Source organism: Euprymna scolopes, chromosome 33, assembly GCF_053919585.1.
Source record: "Euprymna scolopes isolate OS-2025 chromosome 33, ASM5391958v1, whole genome shotgun sequence".
NCBI lineage: Eukaryota > Metazoa > Mollusca > Cephalopoda > Sepiida > Sepiolidae > Euprymna > Euprymna scolopes.
Genome location: NC_136514.1, coordinates 11,979,993 through 11,998,690, shown reverse-complemented (window position 1 = coordinate 11,998,690; position 18,698 = coordinate 11,979,993). Strand labels below are relative to the sequence as shown.

The 18,698-nt window shown below is 33.4% G+C and overlaps 1 protein-coding gene across 1 annotated transcript in view; it reads left to right on the top strand.

Annotated features, from left to right (window-relative positions):
* Nucleotides 1–18,698, top strand: part of LOC145258141 (dual 3',5'-cyclic-AMP and -GMP phosphodiesterase 11A-like) — a 1,328,815-nt gene that overhangs the window by 620,306 nt on the left and 689,811 nt on the right. The window lies entirely within an intron of this gene.

Here is an 18,698-nt window from a genome sequence, read left to right as displayed (position 1 = left end):
TTGTCAAAACACGGGGCCTCTCCCAGACGAGAGCCATCCATCCCAATTGATGCCAGATGGGGATCAGAGCGTTGATGATGTAAGGATAGAATTTTGGTTTTAGACGTATTAAAGGTAACCAGCCACGTCTTCCCCCACTGAACCACGCGCTCGAGATTTTGTACAGGATTTTGTAATTCCTGAAAATTCTTTAAAATTATTGCTATACATCTTATGCGATGACTTACCAATTCCTATGATTTCTGGCTTAAAAATATTGATGCAGCCAGAGTTGGATTACACTCTACTAAAGCTTGATTTTTAACAGCTAGTGAATTTAAAAAAATGCTATCTGAGACAGTTTGGAAGGATGATATGCAATAAAATTCTGCTTAAAACTCGGATAAAATGCAAGAGAAACGTATGGAAATAATGTATCGATATTTTAAACATAAGATTTTACTAAATATTCCTACGGTTTGAATTCCACACCTTATATCTTTAAGATAACGGTTACTTTATGTAAATGGAATTATTTTTTTACATTACATTTCCGTATTATTGAAATGACGGAAACAATCTTTGGTGTTTATATTATGTTTAATTCAACTATGTGCAACACATAACTGCAGTTCAGCAGCCTCTAAGCCTCCTTTATTTTATCTGAAAGAGTTAAAAAGCTACGAAGGCGGGAGTAGTTCGATTGAAATGAGCGACCTTTTGTGTGTTCAAGAATTTATTTTTCTACATAGTAACTAGGATTCTCAATGCCCATTTGACGAGAATACGATGGTGCACCTCTTCTTCTTATGTACATCTATGACGGGGATTACTTTCTCAGAGTCTGATATCGTCAATACCTGCAACAAGAGGATTACAGTTTCATCTCATGTATGCATACGCTAAGTCACTAAAAGAGTGCAATTTGCAAGAATCTCTGATCCATTTGGGCGTAATAACAATAAATCGCATCTTTTTGGAACGTATAATTTTTTGGAACATTTTTTTTTTTTTTTTTTTTTTGGAACGTATCATTTTTTTTGGAACGTATCATCTTTTTTGGAAAGTATTAGCTTTTTGGAACGTATCACTTTTTTGAAACGTATCATTTTTTTTTTGGAACGTATCATTTTTTTGGAAAGTATCATTTTTTGGAATGTATCACTTTTTTGAAACGTATCGTTTTTTTGGAATGTATCATTTTTTGGAATGTATCACTTTTTTGAAACGTATCATTTTTTTTGGAACGTATCATTTTTTGTAGAATGCATAATTTTTTTTGAAAGCATCATTTTTTGGAATGTATCACTTTTTTTGAAACGTATCATTTTTGGAACGTATCATTTTTTGGAATATATCATTTTTTTTTGGAACGTATCATTTTTTTGGAACGTATCATTTTTTGGAATGTATACATTTTTTTGGAACATATATTTTGGAACATATCATTTTTTGGGGACGTATAATTTGGAACATATCTCGCACATGTATGCGTCATCGGTTAAAAACATAAATTTCAATCTCTAAACATTATTCAATTTTAACCATTTTTTAAATCAATCTAGTCGTACGACTGGTGAAGTCTATATAGCAACAATTTAAGAAGGATATTATAAACATAAGATATAAGTAAAAACTTAGGATAATTGTCAGCTTATATCTATTGAATGGGATGTATCGTATTGTATTTCCGTCTCTTAGAAACAAAGAACGTATTCTTTATTGTTTATATTGATGAATTATTGTTTAACCCGATTTATCTTGGATAAATTCAGATGGATTTTTTTTTATTATTTCATTGCATTTGAAAGATAATAAACTAAACGTGATAGCAAACAGATCAATTATTATTGTGTATGCAAATTGTATTATAATTGTGTAATCTGTTTTATATATATTGTAAGTGAATACGTAAGATTATAATTCGTTAAAAACTAAACAACTGATAAAGACAACGATTATACATACAAGCAGAAAAGCATACTTCTGTGTATTTATTTGCTTCCCCACTGAACAAATTAGGCACAAGGAAGTTTTTTAATGTGGAGAGGAAAAACCAGCTCCCCCAAGGGGGCACTCTGGCAGGGTCAAAAATTAGCAATTGTCAATGAATATTGACCAGAACTGATTACTTCCTTTTCCGCTCCTAACCCGAGGGCCAAGAACAGCCTCTGCGCCTCTGCGCAAAACATACTTCTGTCTGAACGCATATTGACACTATGAAAGCTTTTTAATAGTAAACTGCAGAAGTCAAGTTTATATTTATAAGAAACATCAGTAAAAAATTAAAATTTATAAAGCGTTTATACGAATATTTCATGTGTCACTCGAATTTCAATATTCTTGAATTACAAAAAAAAAAGAAAGTAAAACAAAAAGTATTTCTCTTATGCTAACATTAAATTTGCAGTAACTTAAATTATAATCGCATAATAAACTCTCATTATATTATATCCTCTGGTGTCGTCATTAAACATTGTAGAAAAAAAACGCATCTTTCAACACAAAATCGACATAATTAAAGATAAAAGCAAAGATTTGCGTTATTCAGTGAGTGTGTTTCATTTTACAAGTAGCCTTAAAAAGTTTCCAGATTTTGTACATGCATCTAAAATTGCTATAAACTCTTGACAATTCAGTATGTTATTCCTATACATCTTACGAGATGACTGATCAATGTTTATGATTTCAGGCATGCGAATGATATTATTATTTCGTAATCAATTTTAAAATAAACTATATGTTCAGAAGTAAAATTTAAAGTAGTTTAAAACTAAACAATAATTACGATCACACATACAACTAGAAAAATATATTGTTTTATAAAAGCACATTAACAATATGAACGTGTTGTAACAGTAAATTGCAGGAGAAAGTCAAATAAATATATATAAGAAATATAATTACATCATTAAAATTTATGAAGCGATTACATGAAAAAGAAACTTTTCTATTATCCGAACAATAAACCTGCAGTCATAAAACATTTAATACAGTATTAAACTCTAATTGTATTGTATCCTCCAGTTTCGTCATTAAACTTTGTGGAAATTACACATGAGATTATAAAAACGCATTTTTTCACCAAAAAATCAGCATAATGATGGAAAAAGGCAAACATTTTAGTTTTTGAATAATTTTGTTCTACTTTAAATTTCTTCTTTCCCTGTGAAAATCATTATTAACTAGTGTATTTTTTTAAAGAAATAAATAGAAAAAGAATAAAACCTGCATACGATTCTTACGATTATTTATGCTATGAAAAAATTGCAGATTATATATATATATATAAATATATGCATAAATTATATATACATATATATATATATATAATTTATGTATATATTTATAATTTATATATATATATATCTAATTTATATATATATATATATATATATATATATAATTTATATATATACATATTATGTTCGCTATATATATATATATATGCATACATATTTTTATATATACATACATATATATGTATATATATATATTTATATATATACATGCATTTATATATACATATATATGTATATATATATATTTATATATATATATACATACATGTATATGTATATATATATATTTATATATATACATAGTTAGATACACGCACATACACACACACATATATATATATATATAGTGCTCTCTATCTTAGGTTGAGCATATTGAGAAGTGATATACAAAGTACGATTACCGTATTAAGCGATGCTGTTTGTGTAAAGAAATTGAGCTTAGATAATTAGACAATGTCAAAACATTGTTAATTCACTGCCCGCGTAGCAGCAGCCGAATAGCGCAACGGTTAGAAGCTCCGACTGTCATTTTTGCGGTTTGCTTGAGGTAGTTGCTTGTCTAGCTGCACTGATGAGCTGACTATAATTCTACCTATCTTAGGTTGAGCTTATGTTAATTCACTGCCGAATAGCTCAACGGTTAGACGCTCCGACTGGCTAGTCGCACTAATGAGCTGTGAAACAGCGAAAAAGTTCTGTATGTGGATGACTATATATATATATAATGGATACACACATACACAAGGCGAGTAGCGGGAAACGGATGTTTAGGGAAACAAAACTGCGAATATTTCAACAAAATGTTTATAACTTACATAAAATCATTTACTAAACTGTTATATTATCGAATATTTAGAAGCGAAAAATTATTTTCCTCACTCCCTATCCCCTACTCAAGGCAAGCAAGGAGAGTCCTAAAACATCCGTTTCCCGTGACTCACTCTGTATATACATATATAGTCATCATAGTCGTTACGCTAGCCTGATGAGTCTAGGTGTTTAAACAGACAATTCCAATCTCAGATACAAGCCAACATTTATCTTCTGTTTGAACTTTTAAATTAAAGTACCAGCCTTAAAAACACGGCAAACGAGAGAGAAAATTGATATATTTATTTCTTTATAAAAAGACGTGTCTAGATGACTGTCACAGAGATTTCAGTAAAGAACAACTGAAGCAGGAACTGTCTCCCGTGAGTGAACAGTGAACGAGGCATAAAAAATGACTAAGTTCAGTAATTTCTCCCCCCTATTTAGCCCCAAAAGTGCCCAGGGCACATCAAATGTTGATGAAAATTCTGGTGAAATTTAACAAACGTCGCAGTTTTAGGCATTAACATACGTAAACCTGAGTGCTGCACGCTGCAAAAAAGGAAATGACTAAGTCCATAATTCCCCCCCCCCTTTCATTTTTGCCCCAAAAGTCCTCAATGTCTTAACATATTCAAATTTGATTTCAGCACAAAAACACAAACGCACACACACACATATACATACATATATACATAAATATATATAAATATGCATGTCCACCTATATACATAAATATAGATATAGATATATGTGTATATACTAGTTTGGGATGATTAATCAGAATCGGATTCGGGAATCGAAAAAAAATACACTGTTTTATGGTATCTGAATCGATTTCGGAATAGAAAAAATGTGTTAATATTTACCGATGGAACAACACATTCTTATAATTGTGTGTGCCTGTTTTTTTTGTTTTTGTTTTTTAAATATGTGTTTATGTTTAAAGTAAAAATATCCGCTACTGTTTGTAATAGTAAACTTTAAAATGTAGAAACAAAATGCTTAGCTTATTGTTGCCACATCTAGATTGCTGCATCTTCCAATAGTTTCTCCCCAATGGACAGAGTCCAGAAAAGGGTCTCCAATTTAATAGGTCCCAATTTGTCAACTAGGCTCCAACCCCCGCCCTATCTCCGCAATCTTGCACCCCTGTGCATGTTTTACAAGTATTTCAATGGAATGTACTCTAATGAACTCATTGAACTTGTGCCCCCCTCGACGTAAATATCCCCGACAAATCCGCTTAGCTGAAAAATCATGTTGAGGTCTTTAAATGCCAGAATGCTTTCTGCTTTAATAGCTTCTTCCATCGAGCAGCAAGACCTTGGAATCCCCTTCGTTCTACCGGCTACCGTGACTGGACTGACGTACACAAGTTCAAAAGTAATATAAACCAACACCTTAATCTGTTATAGGCATGGACCCAATTAGTAGATCCTTACGTCCAGGTAGTGGTATACCTTGTATGGGGTGACGGTGAGTAAGAAACGTATTTTCTCAAACGCCGTGGTTGTTAAACAGTCAAATTACATTGATCTCGTTCGTCTGACTCCGCTGCTCGATTTAGAGTTTCTCTATAACAAACATAAAAAAAAGTTCTTATTGAGATCTTACTTACTTTCGATGCTGGTCGATGTCTCTTTTGAGAATCACCTGCTTTTAATCCATTATTCACATGTTAATTTTCGGAAAAAAAATCCGCTGAAAGGGATTATAACAGCCAAAGAAATTCTAAGTATGGGACCTGTTTCTGTAGGTATTTAAAATACGTAAATATATTTTCGTAGCCAAACAAAAATGACAAGTTCGCATAAGTTTTGTTTAACTCTCCTCCCCCCCATCTCTATTTCCCCAATACTGGCTAGCAGGTAGTCAGTAAAAATAAAAGTTTATCCGTCAAAGTTTTTTTATAGATAAAAAAAAATTACAGTAGAATGAAGTAAATAAATGGCCAATAGTGTTGTTTTGTTAATACACGAATGATAATTACCGCATCCCGTGGAAATATAAGAGTATTTTCCGTTTCTCTAGCAGTAACTTCAAAATGAGAAACTCACTTAATTTCATTGGATTTGTAGCCTAAACTTAAACAGACCAACTTACACATTTATATTATGAAGCCACATCCAAAATACATCTAAAAATTTTTAAATCTTTCTATCGCATTTGAAAATAAATAATTTCTCCTACATTTTTAGGTTTAGTGAGACATAATCTGCCAGTGGGACATAACAGATCCGTTCACAACTTGTTTTTAGTTTCCAACTTAAAACAATGCGTTTCCTTTGATTCTCATTCCTGGAGTTACCAGTTTAGAGAAATTCTGCTGGCCCGATCACTTGATATTTATAACGAATATATCTTTGTCGAAAACAAATTTCAGTTGAAAAATCTCAAGAAAATTTGAGATCAAAATATTATTGCCATACGAGAGCATTATTAAGTAATGCGTCTTATTTTTATCCCTCCCATTATCTAGCGGGGATTGCACTTTGCAATGTTATAGTGATTCAAGTTCATCGTTGGTAAAGTGCATTGAGAATGATGGTGACTCTGCACAAAAATAAATTCTCTAGCACAAAAGGTCGATCGTCTTCGTAGCTCTTCAACTTTTTGGAGTAAAAAATTAGGAGGAAATACTTTGCGAACTATTCCCATTTGTATTCAACTTCGTTATTTGAAGTGTGCTTTTGTGTGCGTCAATGTGTTTCATGTTCCTGATTTTATTAGACATTAATTAAATGCCGTTATTTGATATACATAAGGTAATAAACTGGCCCTTTTAAGAAACTTCTTACGTAATAGCAAAAAGGGAGATTCTCAATATAGGAGCTAGAGTTAGTCAGATCATAGTAGATGAGGCAGAACAATAAAGTAAGCTAGTCAGTCAGAGAGAGAGAGAGAGAGAGAGAGAGAGAGAGAGAGTAAGAGAGAGAGAGGTTGATTCAAAGTCCTTCAGAAGCGAAGGAAAGAACATTAAACTATCTAGATCCCGAATTTAAATTCCTGACTTCATAAGCATTCGACCGGTCAAATGAATAAAGTACCATCTTTGTGTTTTGTAAAACTGTGTGTCTGTTTGTCATCATTCAACACTCAAAAGGTAATGTGCTAATCATCTTATAACGAACATTGTGTAACCCTTCCAAATTATGTATCTCTCCTCCTTTCTATATGTGTTAAAAGAAATAGAAGAACTGTGCATCTATCACCCTATCATCCTTACTGTATATGTTAAGAAGAAACATCCCCAGAACTGTATAAGTGCCGTCTCTCTTCAATATTACTCTCTTTTAATATGAAACGCTCACTACACAACAAAGGCTCCTAAATTTATACTAAATGTCTGCAAGGATCTCTGACGTAATTAATAATATGATACGTAATATTCATTTCTAAGTTTTTTTTTATTTGGGAGTCAACATTTATCAAGGCTCGAAAACCACTCGAGGAGAATGGTCAATAAATGTATGGTGGTAGTGCAGTAATCGTTAATGGTGTAAATTGAGTAGAATTTGATTATTTATATGGATGGCTCAACAAGCACTTTTTTACATTAGATTTGAAAACTACTATGTTATATTCAACCGGAAAGCAGGATAGCGGGAAGTTCTGAGTGAGAATATTTGTTCATGGAACCTGCGTTTAGATTTAGGCATGAATAGAGAATGAAGGAAGTCAATTATAGTGGTTATAATAGTTGTAGATAGTCGAGTTTTTGTGAAGGTGACAATCTTATAAAAGGTGAAGGCATAAAGAATACACTTACTAATTAATTACGACTTATCAAGCCTTGGTTTACAAAGCTTGAAAATGCTTCCCCCGTGGATTAAATAAATGGTTCCGTAAGATATTATGCAGAAATCTTTAAGTTCGACAGGAAAATTAAGAAGTTTCACAATGTCAACATGAAAAAGAAGTAGCATTGCGTGTCAATACTATGTGGGAATAACATTCTAGATGTGAAATGTAGTTGGACAAATAGAAATAATTCATACAACTAATAAAATTTATGATAATTTCTACAACTATATAAAAAGTCACTTTGTGTGTGTGTGTGTGTGTGTGTGTGTGTGTGTGTAAGTTCCTAGCTCATAGATTTCGAAACGGCTGAGCCTATTTTTTCAAAATTTCACACAATGCTAATTTATATATCTGGCAGTGTTCTTAAATATGTTTAGTACATAAATTCTTAGAAGTATCGAAATTTAAAAAAAAACATTCTAAGAAATAGTATTTCTTCTTTTGTAGATAAAAACATTCATGGAATTATATTTTGTTAACACGGAGAAACCTTGGTTTGTGCAACGTAAAATATTCCCCAGTAAAACACTTCTATTTTTATTTATAAAAGGAGAAATAGTATTTTTAAGATCGTCAAGCCTAAATATCAGCTGACGTGATATTATAAACAAATACAGACAGAATTTCATAAACGGTATCATTATTATTTTAATATGTTTTTAAAAAACATTTTACGAATTAGTCCACATGTCAAATTATTCCTCATAATATATGATAATCGTTGGTGAATTGGTTCTATAATGATACGTACGCAATCTGCATAAATTGAAATATCATGTTTAAGCGTATTGTACAACCTTATAATACACGAAAGAAATTTCCGTGTCACACGACTCATGTGAGTTTTTTGTGTGCAAATAATATTATAACACTTATATATAGCGCAACGTATTTCTTTATATGCGGACGTAGCATTTATTTGTATAAAGAAAATATGAAAGTGCTTACATCTGCAAATTTTTAATGTAAAATTCAAAACTTGTTTTCATTAAGGATAAAAAAATATCAAGACAAATAAAGGAAAATGCGTTAATTACTGAGCTTGATGATAGAGTGATGACTACGGGGACCAATCAGAGCAGATATGGAATATCCAACGGCTTAAGAAATCGACGTGCGGTATAAATAAGGCACCAATTAATATGTTGCATTTCCCTGATAATTAATCTCTCTCTAATCCAAATTCAAATATAAACAAACGAATAGCTGAATTAATATTGTACTGGTTTTCTTTTAAGGAAATGTACGAATACTTTTAGGTTCTGTGAAAAATGCTCGATTGCATGGCTTAACCTGGTTACTGTAATATGACAGGAAAAAAATCTCCGTCACCTGATTACCACCCACTGTTGTCGACTGAGATCTCAATAGTCGAGCAACACCAACATTGTGAAACGATGAAATGGTACAACACCAACAGCGTTAAACTAAGAAATGGTACAAAACCACCATCGTACAACTATGAAATAGTACAACACCCACATTGTAAAACTATGAAATGGTGCAACACCACCATCGTAAAACTATGAAATGGTAAAACACAATCATCGTTTAATGATATAATGGTACAACACCACCATAGTTAAACAATGACATGGTACAACACGACCATCGTTAAACTATGACATGGGACAAAACCAACATCGAAAAACTATGAAATGGGACAACACCACCATCGTTAAATGATTAAATGGTACAACATCACCATCGTGAAACTATGAAATGTTACAACACCACCATCGTAAAATGATTAAATGGTACAACACCACCATCGATAAACGATGAAATGACACAACACCAACATCGTGAAACTATGAAATGGCACAACACGAACATCGTGAAACTATGAAATGGCACAACACGAACATCGTGAAACTATGAAATGGTACAACACGAACATCGTGAAACTGTATAATGGGAAAACACCACCATCGTGGAACTGTATAATGGGACAACACCTACATCGTGAAACTAGGAAATGGGGCAACACCACCATCGTGAAACTAGGAAATAGGGCAACACCACCATCGTGAAACTATGAAATGGTACAGCACCAACATCGTTAAACTATGAAATGGGACAACACCACCATAGTTAAACTATGAAATGGTACAGCACCAACATCGTTAAACGATGAAATGGGACAACACCACCATCGTTAAACAATGAAATGGTACAACACCAACATCGTTAAACTATGAAATGGGACAACACCACCATCCTTAAACTATGAAATGGTACAATACCACCATCTTTAAACGATGAGATGGTACAACACCATCGTGAAACTTTGAAATAGGACAACATCACCATCGTTGAATGATTAAATGGTACAACATCACCATCGTGAAACTATGAAGTGGCACAACACCAATATCGTTAAACTATGAAATGAGACAACATCAACATCGTGAAACTATGAAATGGGACAACATCACCATCGTTAAATGATTTAATGGTACAACACCACCATGGTTTAATGATTAAATGGTACAACACCAACATCGTGAAACTATGAAATGGTACAAAACCACCATCGTGAAACTATGAAATGGGACAACACCACCATAGTTAAACTATGAAATGGTACAACACCACCATAGTTAAACAATGAAATGGTACAACATCAACATCGTTAAACTATGAAATGGTACAACACCACCATCGTTAAACTATGAAATGGTACAATACCACCATCGTTAAACTATGAAATGGTACAACACCAACATCGTTAAACTATGAAATGGTACAATACCACCATCGTTAAACTATGAAATGGTACAACACCACCATCGTTAAACGATGAAATGGTATAACACCACCATCGTGAAACTATGAAATGGTACAACACCAACATCGTTGAACGATGGAGTGGTACAATACCCACATCGTGAAAAATGAAACAGGCGATGCACTATTACACCTGCATAATTCTATGAATTGGGTTACTAAAATAAGATTTATCGAAAGATGACTCATCTATACATTAATATGATAGCGTGTATGTTATTTTGGTTCACGCTTTTTTTTTCTTTCTTCCGAATGTCCGTCGTTTAATTATCATGAACTTCCATTGCATGTAATAAATAATTTTACAAGAATTCTTCATAATCCTTTGTTACTATTTCGATTATAGCTGAACGAGCTAAAGAATTTCCACAGGGCCTGCTAGTAATAATAAAACACACGTAAAAATTGAAGATGGAGTGCGACGATAACAAATAAAACGTTTATAGGGGGGAGCCAACAGAGTGGCATTTTAAAAAATATAAATAAAAAACAGAAAGAAAAGAGAAAAATATCCGCCAACATGCACTCACACAAGACAAAGTAAAACCTCACCTTAAGAGAACCAAAATTTTTCGCTTTCTCTAAAGGAAAACACGGTTGGACAAATTCACACTCATGCAAAATCTCCGATGTAATACTGCTATACTATAGCGGAATTTATACTATACGGTTTGAACCGGCTTCTTCCAATGTAGGAAGTCTCATCGGGGAATAACTTTATTAGCGTATTCCTGTCTAATGTATATTCTTGTCAGGGAAGATAATGATGTTATGTTTTAACAGCTCTGAAGCAGAAGGGTAGAGATGTCATATTCTTACAATTTATACGTGTGGTGTTTTATCGTAGAACAGAAGGCACAACCTCTTTACTAGGCTTTACCGAACTAATTTCACAGCCAATAATAAACGTAAGAGCAAACAGTAAACGTAAGAGCAAATAGCAGGTAGCAGCAGTAAACGCAAGAACTGTTAGTAAGGAAATGTTGAAGAAGAAAAAAAACTCAGCCCTTCTAAAAAGGAAGAGGAACGTGTGCAAAATAACGGGCCATAGAAACTTTTACTTTAACGGATATAACAATACGTTAAAACGTTTCATATGCAACTTCTTACACACTACGCACAATACTTCAAACAGCTAAATCTTTGGGTATATATATATATATATATATATATATATATATATTAATATATAGATATGTATATACTCAGATGTGTAGTTTGGTTTGAAGTGTTGTGCTTAGTGTGTAAGAGGTTGTATATAATTATATATATATATATATATATATATATATATACATATATACGTTTTATTTTTTATTACCGTATCTTTCTGTTAAGTTACATTATTGTTTCAGCTACCCCGCCGTTTATTTTGGCCGTCTGTAGCTTCCTCAGACTTTTACAGAAATGTTCGTTATGATGGGATGAAAGAGTGAATGATGTAATTGGAGGGGTACGAGAAGAGCGGGAAAAAGAGGAAAGGAACAAGGGAGAAAGGTGGGAGGGGGTGGGAGGGTGTTGGTATGTCGGTAATGTTTTAGTTCTGGAGTTTAAGGACCTTGTGGGGGAGGGTCTGGGAAGTTCATTTCTGGTGTAGCTGAGGGCATAGGGATACATGGAGGGAGAAGGGGGATATATGGGGGTAGGAGGATGGGGTTACTTTAAAATTCGAGTCTTAATGTTTTTGGCGTCTCATTTGTGAGATGATTTCTTGATAAGTATGTCTTTCGGAGGCGCGGGGGGAGGTTATGATTTGGTTTATTTATTTGGTACCCAATTTAGCACCTTAAAGAAAATTTGACGTCAACAGGAGCGGCGCGGGTGTCTATGCATGCATGCGCGCATATGTGCATATATTTTCCGGCCATGGCAAAGATGTATGTGTACATGTGAACGTTTCTTTAAGTATATCTGTGTGTACGTACGCATGTGTGTACTCGCGCGCGCGGCCGCTAACTAACTCTCTCCAAACAATTAACAACAAATAAAAACTAAATAAATAAACCGAATCATAGCCCCCCCCCCGCCTTCGAACCTAAGCGAATACCCAACAGGTAAAGACATACTTATCAAGAAATCATCTCACCAACAAGACGCCAAAAACTTTAGCATTTAGACTCGAATTTTAAAGTAACCCCATCCCCCTACCCCCACACTTTCCCTTCCCCCTCCATGTATCCCTATTCTCTCAGCTACACCAGAAATGAACTTCCTAGACCCTCCCCCACAATGTCCTTAAACTCCAAAACAAAACATTACCGACATACCAAGCACCCTCTCTCACCTTTCCCCCTTGTTCCCTTCCTCTTTTTTTTTTGCTCGTCTCGCACCCCTCCAATTACATCATTCACTCTTTCATCCCATCATAACGAACATTTCTGTAAAAGTCTGAGGAAGCTACAGACGGCCAAAAAAAACGGCCGGGTAGCTGAAACAATAATGTAACTTAACAGAAAGATACGGTCATAAAAAATAAAACGCATTTTTACTCTACAACAGTATTGAGCACTTTCTTCAGTTTTGATTAATCACCATTTCTACTATATATATATATATATATATATATATATATATATATATATATGATTGCAACGTCTTGTCAGACGAGTGCCACTCCCTCAGACATTTAAAATCCATGAGCCCAAATTCCTGAGGGAGTATTTATACAAAGATGACGTTACAGAGTCTTAGCTTTGTACGACAGCTAAGTCTCTCTCTCGGTTCAAAATGTTGAGATCCAGCAACAAGTAAGAGCAAGATAGCCAGCAACATATTAAACTGCAGACCAGATTAATGCGGGTAATGGTCTCCCGCTTTATGCTTTTTTAAATCAGAGATTTGCTTCTCCTAGAAAGGTTGCCTTCACCACGGCTTACGGTAGCCCTCTCCACCCCAATAAACACATACACACACACACAAATATACACGGTGCTAGTTGGCCGTTGATCCAGAAAAGAGTTCATTCGCCCTTATGTATATATATATATATATATATATATATATATATATATATATATATATATATATATATATATACAATGTGTTCCAAATGTTAGGGCCCATTTTGACATTAAATATTGGAAGAACTATTAAGGGTGTAAAAACGGATATGGTATATTCAGAAAGCTTGTAATCTGAAGTGTTTCATGTAATGTTCAAAGATGTCCAATGTGAACACCATTGATTGCACGGCACAAATCAAATCGGTAATCAAATTCTTGCCAAACATGTCCCAACACTGCGTTATAATTGGCTGGTAATAGCTTCTGTTAATCTCTTAGCTGGTCATAAACACCCGTCTGCTATTGATGTACAACACAATCTTGCTATGCACTTACTTTCTGGTGGCTGGTTATCGAATTTCCTGCAGAATGTACGTTGAACAAGTGTACATGATTGATTTTTTTTTTTAATTCAAGCACACAAAACACCTTTTCAGGTGGAGTGAACACCATTAGTGGTCTTGGAAAAGAACGAAAAATATCAATGCATTTAGCTTTAAAATAGAATAACTTTCACCTTACTACTATTCATAGCTTTGCAGCTACGAGGACTTGAAATATTCCAAGACTTTTGGAGCATATTGTATATATATATATATATATATATTCTCTATAATATAAAGCTGAATGTCTGTGTGTGTACGTGTTCGTGTGTCTGGTCACGAATAGGCTCCTATATGGTTGACTATTTTAAAAAACTGATTACATATAATGAAAGAAGATGTATCGAAACATAGGGGGGTATGTTTGATCTGGCAGAACGCCGGTTCATTAAAATTGTTGGGTCTGCGTTCGTGCCTGGTCCACAAAGTATGAAAACGTTTACAAGTGTTTTTGATATAGATGTACATAAGAATACTTTGATAAGTATATTTTAACTTAAATAGGGATGGTATAATAAAATTGTGGGGTCTCCGTTCGCGCCTGGCATCCATAAAAGACTTTTCATATCTATCTGCGTAAGTATACTTTGATAATTATGTTTCAGTTTGAAGAAATATGGTATAATAAAATTATGGGGTGTTCGTTCGCGCCTGAATTCCATAGAATGGAAATATGTCACAAAGTTTAACAAGGTTTTTTAATATAGATCCACAGAATATTGTGATAAGTGTTTCAGTGTGAACAGGTATGGTATAATATATAAGTCAGAATGTGTGTGCGAGGGCACTTCTCAAACTATATACTTAACAAATTCTTGTTCTATAGACTTGAAATATAATATGTGCGGTATGCAGATGTGTGGAAATATCGGTTTTCGGTCCAATGGTTATCATACTTGACTCACTCTCTTTAGGTTTTGGTTTCAATCTCACTCGATTTTTTTCACTTACAATAAGTGAAGTTCTTGGAAAATAAAAACACTCGTAAGCACATGTCTCCGTTTCTTTCTACAGATTTTTAATTTGATATATAGGACATCCAAACATGTGGAAAACGTATTAATCGGTTTTCATCCAGAGAAACGTGCTGCCCATGTGTTAAAATTAAAAGATCTGTGTACGTTGAATTTGTATCTGTTTGCTAACTGTTCTACAGATGCTCATGCATGAATGGTTCCCATGATATATCCATTATGTCAAAAATAAGTAGGTTTGAGATTTTTTTTTAAAGATCGTGTCAAGCCGGCCTAATGTTTATCGTAGTTGATTAACTGTCTTCAAGTTTCGTATTTTTGTTACTTAAAACGAATGACGTATTTGGAAAATAAACATAAAACTCGCATGCACATGTCTCAGTTTTGGTATGAATTAAAATATATTATTGATGAATATTTTACGACCGGGCAACGCCGGGCGGCCAAGTAGTATAAAATAAAACGCATTTATTGAAGAACTCAAATGTTGGCTTTTATCCTGCATTTTGCCGATTTTTTTAAAATAAATTATTTTTTTTTAAAATCTCGTATGTAATTTTCTACATTATTTAATGACAACACCGGAGAATATAATATAATTAGAGTTTAGTATTGGATTAAAATGTTCATGGCTGGATGTTTAATGTTCGCATAATAGAAATAAGTTTGTTTTTAAAAAAATCTTTAAGTATGAGTAAAACATAAACAATATTTTTCGTGTAATCGCTTTATTTTTACATAGGCATCACCACATTATCAAGGCCAAGAGGCCACTCAAGGATAAGGGTTAAAGAGTGTACAGTAGAAATGGGACAATATAGTAATCATTAGTAATGAAAATTTGGTAAATTTGATAACTTATATGGAACGGCTCATCAAGAACTTATTTACGTTAGACTTGAAGACAACCATATTGTAGTCAGCTGGAAAGCAGGAAAACGGAAGGCAATTCCACAGGCGTACAGTTCTAAGAAAGAAGCTTTGTTCATGGAATCTACGTTTAGGTTTAGGCACAGATAAAGAGTGGGGGGAATTATTGATAGTGTTTACAGCTAGACGAGTCTTTCTTGTGAAAGTTTGGCGAGGGGGGACCATAGATTGAAGCACAGTCGAACACTTTCCATGAAAATAACAATACATTTTCATGGAAAGTGTTCGACTGAGCTTCAATTTATGGTAATCGCTTTATAAACTTTTGTTTTATTTATGTTTGTTATAGATAGTTACTTGACTTTCTTCTGCAATTTACTTTCATAGTGTCAATGTGCTTTCCGACAATAATAATACTTATTCTTTTTATACCTACAGTCACTAGTGTTTCATGTTTACACAATCATCAGTGTAGGAGGTGACGATTCTCGTCAGTCACGAGATTGGAACCTAATTACACAGCCACCTTTGACTCCATTGCTAAACCTTTACCTCCGAGTCACCAAACAAATGCCACAGGAATGAAGATTGCTTCCATTTTTCAACATGTAGTTTTGTGAAACCGTATTTTTTATGATAATGATAGTGTTGTACTTTGCGTTGGTGGCCTTCTTCTGCCAACCTATATTTTTGCATGCACCCTCAACTGCAGATGTAGGTTCCAAATTTATATGCTCCAAATTAATATCATGTTTTATTCAAAGATTGTGTAAAACATCTGCATAGTCTTGGACATTAATGATTTCCTGCTTGTACGTGCATACCTCATCTTCAACACTTGTTTTTATTTACACTTATTATTATACGATATATTTTAAATTAAATTACGCAATGATAATACTTTTTGCATACGTAATAATGATTGGTCCGCTCAGAATGACGTTTAAGATACTCATCTTTCAAATGCAATGAAATAGTTGAAAACAATCGGAATTTATTAAAGATCAATAACTTTAAACAACAATTAATTAATAAAAACAATGAGGCATGTGTTTTTATTTCAATGACACAGAAATACATTCAGACGAAATTCATTCAATATATAAAAAAAACTTTTCGCCATCTTAAAGAAATAAGCTGGGCCCTAGAATATCTAAACATATTTAGTTAAATCTCATATTTAAAATATCGATATATAATTTCCATACGTTTCTCTTTCATTTTTCTAAGTTTTAAACATAATTTTATTGCATACCGTTTTTCTAATCTCTCCTCACAACCAGATTGCATTTTTGAAATTCACCAACTTTGATAACCAGGCTTAAGTAGAGTTTATTTCAATTCCTGCTGTAACTGTTCATTTTAACCTCAAATCATAAAAATTGGTCAGTTATATTTCATAAAGTTGTATAGCATACATACTGAAATTTCAAGAGCCTACGCCTATTTGAATTGCCGGTACAAAATATATGGGAACCTTATTGAAGACACCTCATATATATATATATATATATATATATCAATACATAGATATACCTTTTAAGAAACTCGTATCTTCGTATCTTATCGCTGAGCGCTTTCAGTTGAAATAGTCGGTTAATGTAGCTCGCATGGTCATATTATGATTAGATCACTCTGACAGACGTTAAAAACATTTTAAAAAATAAATTTCAACAGTATTGCTCACGGTTAACGGTGACCAAATGGATTAGGTCCTTGCTAATTGAGTCAGAATTGACTTCGTGGCCGGTTTCGAATCTATCGACCGGTGTCAATCGTGACACCCTGCGCTGATGATTCCCAAAAGGATTAAACACTTGTGTCTGTAGGTATATAATTATTATTATAATACATAATTTTGTCAGTCCCTTTATGAAACTCGTTTCTTATTGTTGAGCACTTTCAGTTGGTCAATTTAGCTCTCATGCACAGATCATCATAAAATGGTTAGATCACTCTGACAGACGTTAAAAAACATTTTTAAAAATAAATGTTTAAATTCAACAATATTTGTCGCGGTTAACGGTGGCCGAATGAATTTGGCCTTTGCAAATGGAGTCAGAGATTATTTCATTGCCAGGTTCATATGTATCGACCTGTGTTAATCGTGACACTCTGCACTGATTATTTCCAAAAGGATAAAACACTAGTGTGTCTGTAAGTATTTAATAATTATTATATTAAAATATTTTATAATATATAAAAAACGGTTTAGAGGTACAAAATTTATATAATGATTTAAATAAATGTGCAGAAATTTCTCGAGAGCTCTTTTGGCTATTATCTCGTCAGGATAAAATCGATAGCATACAAAACAATATCATTGGCGAAATTAAAGAGCACTACTGGCGAATTTGGATGCGCCAGAAATAAGAAGAAAAAAACGATTAAAAGAAATATTTAATCTGAAATTACTGCGTTTAAAAGCAACTAAAACGAAAACTTGGCACAGCGACGGGAGGAAAAAACGGGGGAGAAACCGGTCAAAGTTCCCCAAAGAGAAAAAACGTTTTCGTTGTCTCCTTTTGCCTGCATAAAGGTGTGCCTGTCTCTATTGCGGTTCGAAAACCTTTAAACAAAAACTATTTCAAACACAATAAAATTGATTAAAACTGCCCGTTACCCTAAAGGAAAACACCTTAATAATATTTAATTAAACCTTATGCTTAAATTATCCATATATAATTCGGCTTTTTTTAATTGTTGATATATAGACTTCATCAGTCGTACGAGTAGAAGGATTAAAAAGGAAATTCTTAAAATTGAATAATATTTAGAGAC